We start from the raw sequence: 4,965 nt of genomic DNA on the forward strand, positions 1-4,965 counted from the left end.
TCCGAACTGAAGAAGAGAAGGTGAAGAGGGGAGGGAAAATCTTGCCGCCGTCTGCAGCGACCCAACAGAGGTTACGGAGAAGAGGGAGCCAGGCTCTTCTCGGAGGTGCGCGGCCAAGGGCAGGCAGGCAAGGGCCACCCCTTGCAGCAAGGGACATCCTGGCGAAATATAAGAAAATCAGCGCTTGTGACAAGACTGGTTAAGCATAGGAACCGTCTGCCCAGGAACACTGCAGAAGCTCCATCCTTGGCGCTGTTCGGAAGGGGACTGGGCAAGACCTGGGCGACCGGCCTCGACATCCTGCTTCCTTCGAGCAGGAGGTTGGAAGAGGTGGTGGCAGAGGTCCCTTCCCACTCAAATTCCTCTCTAACTCCAAGCAATGATTTTGCCATAATTAACTAAGCTGTACGAGGTTATCAAAAAGATTTGCAACATATTCTTTAGGGTGACCAATATCTCTTCAAAAAAAAAAAAAGCCCTTGGGCACTTGTGCAGAAGTACTGGTCTTTGGAAGATGACGCTCCCAACAAAACTGTCCGCCAATAAGGTAACGAGAAGCAGCGTTCTTCAGCAGCTCGAGGGCTCGATGGCTTTAATACCGTCTCCTGCCGAGTGACACGTCTCTTCGCCGTTATTACCGGCACCCTGTGGGTCCAGGGCCCCAGCCGTGGGGCACAAACGACGGTGGTGTGCACGGTGGGGACTTCTTGCTAGCTACGAAAGCTGCAAGCGCGCGCGGTAAGGGGGCAACAGCCGTGCTGGGCACCTTCGTCTCCCGCCGTTTGCCTTCCTCCCCTTTTCCCGCGAGCTCCTTCCCGAGAAGTCGTGCTCGCTTTCACTCTTGCCAGACCCTCCAGAAGACCAAAAGTTTACATTTTTCAATGGAGCACTAAAAGGAGCAATTTCCTGTGCTCTTATTACCCGGAGACCTCGGGAGGGGAAGGGAGCAGATTTATGGGCCGGGGCAGGCTCCCCCCTTCCTTTCCCAAGTGGCCGCCGGGGCCGGGCCGGGCCGCGCCGTTTGGCAGGGCGAAGGCACGTGCGCGCGCTGCCCGTTCCCGCGGCCCCCGCGGCCCCCCGGCGCTGGGTCTCCTCTCGGCACGGGGCGGCGAGGGGCGGCGGGTGACGAGGGCTTCGCGGAGGGGGAGGCGTCAGGTCCCGCTTCCGCAGCTGGGCTCCAGCGCTGGTATGCGACAACATGAAAGGCTTGAAGTGGAAAACCAAAACAAACAGAAAAGGGGGGGGGGGGGGGGGAAAGCCTCGTTTCCAAAAAAAAAAAAAAGAAGAAGAAGTGGTGGGCGTAGAAGCACTGTCTGATCCTGAATTTAAAGACTCCTGCTGCCTCCCGTGTGCTGGGAAATCGCTGCGTTTCTCGGGCGCTTAGAGCGGAGGGGAGCAGAGGGTGCTGAGCATCTTTGGGAGGCCGCGATGGCAACGAGGAGCCGAGGGCCCCCAGCCCCCTAATCCAAAGTGCGCTGAGATAACGTGGCTATTGCTTTCTGCTTAGGCAACCAAGAAAAGTTTTGGGTCGAAATAGCTGCTGCACTATCGTGTCTGCAGATACTGATTTTCGTTGCTATAAAGCTCCCGGGGTGGTTAAAAAGGGCGGTTTGGGAGGGTCGGGGCTGTCGGGAGTTTCAGAAACCCCTTCGAGTGGGAGAACGTGGGTTCCTTCTGCTTGGATCCACGTGGTTGGGTTTTTCCAACCAACGTTTTCCCAGAATTCTGCTTTGTTTTGAGCAAAACAAAGCAATGCATTCGCTTTGCAAATCGGAAAGTGTCCCTGCAAGCTAGCCTGGCCTACGGCGGTCCGTATACGGCGCTGTGCAAGCAAAAATGAAAGTATATGCATTATCCGAGGAGGATAAATCACACGGATTTCACCCGGCTTTATCCAGGCTGTTCCAGGACATGACGGACTCAAGGGCAGTGATAAAACAGCAATTCGCTGAAGCCGCAATACCACGTGCGGACGTGGCGCACGCAGACCAGTGGCGTTTCTATTCCAGAGACAGCTCCCGGCGTGGCGAAAATGCAGGCATCCGCTCGCCCCATCCAAAACGGGACCGGCTGAAAGGCACGGCGGCGATGAGCCGGATGCTCCCTTCGTTTCAGGAGGTCATTAAGCAACTGTTTTTAACCGAAAAACAAAAAAAAAAAAAGAAGAAGAAAAAAAGCCAAGCGGAGCGATCCGTTTTGTCCGTGCTGGGGCAGCAGCTCCGTGCAACGCGGTCCTTCGGACGCGGCAGCGGCCGGCTGCCGGCCCGGGTCAGCGCCGGGAGGAAACCCTCCGCCCGCCGCTGCGGAGGGCGGCTGGGGGCCGAGCTCCCCTCGCCCAAAGTCAGCTTTCAGCAGCGTTTCCCAGCCCTGCTGTCGCTGGGTTTTACGCATCGCAGTCTTGTTGAGCTTGGAATAAGTAAAGCGCGGTTCCTGCTTCTCTCCTGCAGGTTCGGTTGTGCGGCGGCGGCGGCGCCGAGACCGGCCGCTTCGTAGGGATGCTAAAACGTTGTCGTTTCGTGCAGGGGGGGAGGAAGGCGGAGGAGGGCTCCCGGCGCGGGAAAACCCTTGGGCGCGAGCAGCCCGCGCGGCTCCTTTGCGAGAGCGCCAGGGCCGCCGGACCGGGCAGTGGCGTCTGGGCACAAAAACGCCCCGTGAGCGAAGGAGGTTGCGAGCACCTGAACCGAAAGATGCAGAAGACGAAAATCAGCTTGTGCCCCGCAGGATCTGCGTTCACAAAGTGAACCCCCAAAAGCAGGGCAGCAGAACGGTAAAAATGCATCATTTGGGGATCTTTTCCTGCCTTTTACGGATGCAGCCAGACGCAAGCTCAGCGCAAGAATCCCTTCTGCTGCTGCCGGCTGCACCGCCGCCGCAGCGAGCAGCGTTTTGGGGCGTGCTGAGGCCGACCTGACGCCGAGGCGATGCCCGTCACGGCCGGCACAGCGCTCGGGCGGGCGCCGAATTGAGGGCGACCTCGATAGCAAAAGCAAGGGAGACGCGTATACGGGCCGCGCACGCTCTCGAGGACGGGCCGGGATTTGCCGCGCTCCCTCCTGGGGGAAGCTCCAGTTAGCTCGGCAGGGCTCCTCGTCCTCGCAGCCTCCTCGCTCCCGCGTCGATTGTGCGGAAAGCTTTTCACGGTGTATGGGAAGAGAAAGGCGAGCTCTGCGCTTATGAAGGGCCGCACTGAAATGTGGGAAATTAATAGCTTCGGACCGGCTGCGGGCAAGATCTACGTTTCTCCGGAGAGGACATGCGGAAACACAGAAAGTCCGGGAACGGGCGTTCCGGCACAGCTAATCTGGCAAGGCACGCGTGTGCCCCGACACGGGAAAACGCGCTCGTCTCCGAAGCGCTGCTCTTTAACGGGGTGGTGCATCCCTTACGGGCTCCAAATCCACGTTATTGCATTTACTTAGCGTTAGCCGTTCGGAGGGGAAAGTAGCATTTGGGATGCAGGGCGAGGAAACCTGCTTTCCGTCCTCCTTGCCGTGCAGCGGTGTGTTTTGGGGGCAAGGGCCGGCCGCTCACCCGCGAGTGGGACGAGCCCCTTCCCCACTCCCCGATCCCTGCTCCTGCCGGCTCCCAGGGCCACGGCAGCGTGAGGAGCAAACCTGGAAACCCCTCCGCTCTGCCGCGCTCCCGGCTGCGGCTATAAACTTCTAACCTGTTTCCTCCCTCCCTGCAGAGCGCCGTTATCCGCCCTTCTCCCTCGTTACCCTGCATTACCTTCACAATTATATCCCTGAACCGTTTAAACCCTTCCCGCATACCTTTGCAAAAACTGGAAAACCTTTGCAAAAAACTTTGGAAAACCTTTGCAAAACCTTTGCAAAAACTTTGGAAAACCTTTGCAAAAACAACTTTTGCAAACCCTTTGCAAACCCTTTGCAAACAGCCCCTCCGCATCAGTGGCCTCTCCCTTGCTGCTTGACGCTTTGCATCTGTCTCGCCCTAACGACGCATTAGTTTTCCCAAGCATGGTCAGTTATTGATTAATTATTCTAATTTTAACCATACAGGGGGGAAAAGCTGTTCCCGGGTGAGCCCAGGCTCGCGGGTACCCGCAGGCGGCACCTGGCTCTCCGCGCATCACTGAAACGGACTTTCCCAGCCCCAAAATCGCCCGTCCCCCGTCGGGGGGGCTGGTGACTAGCAGCGAGGGTCTGCGGTCGCTGCATCGACGGGCGTGAGGCAGCGCAGGCAGCGCAGGCAGCTGCCTTCGGCCAAGGGGGTTCAGCGTTCGGCATCGTTCACCTGAAACGTCGGACCCGTCCCTTCGGGCTTGTTCTATTTTATCGAGCCTATAATAAGCCTTTCATTTAATTTCCAAGCAGCTGCCTTCATGGGAGACCAGAAACTATTCCAAGCTCTCCGGCGAACATTTACGGGGATCCTCTTGGGTGAAGACCGAGCATTTTAAGGCCAAATTTCCTCCCCTTTTGGGCACGCGTACGCGGAGCCGCTGCGCCGCGGGCAGCTGCGGTCGTGCGCCGTCCCCGTCGCCCTCATCCCCGCGGAGCAGAAAAGCTAAAGCCGGGGGGTTTCCCGCAAACGCTTTGATTTAAAGCAAATAGCACGAGGTCACAGGCAAAATACGATCCCTGCCCGACACGCAGCGGTCTCGCCGCTCGAGAGGGCGCGCAGGGAAGATGTGCTAGCTTTAAAGGACGTTTCCATCGCGTCTAAAAATAACGCTTATATAACCGCCTCGCCTGAGCTTTCGCGCCAGCCAGCGGCCGGGACTTCCTTGCTCAGCTGTATTAAAATACGCGGACACGACGGGATTTGAGCAGATTTCATTTCCTGGGGGGAAAAAATAAAAAAAGAAACTCATAGCTCAACCTTCAGAGTCAATAGCAAAGCCAGAGCTGTTTCCTCATCTAATTGCAATATGTTGCATGCAACGCACCCTTCAGCGGTTTAGTTGTAGTCACGGCTCTCAGATGGGCTGGTATTTTTATG

This window comes from Apteryx mantelli, chromosome 6 (assembly GCF_036417845.1).
Source record: "Apteryx mantelli isolate bAptMan1 chromosome 6, bAptMan1.hap1, whole genome shotgun sequence".
NCBI classification, from domain to species: Eukaryota; Metazoa; Chordata; class Aves; order Apterygiformes; family Apterygidae; genus Apteryx; species Apteryx mantelli.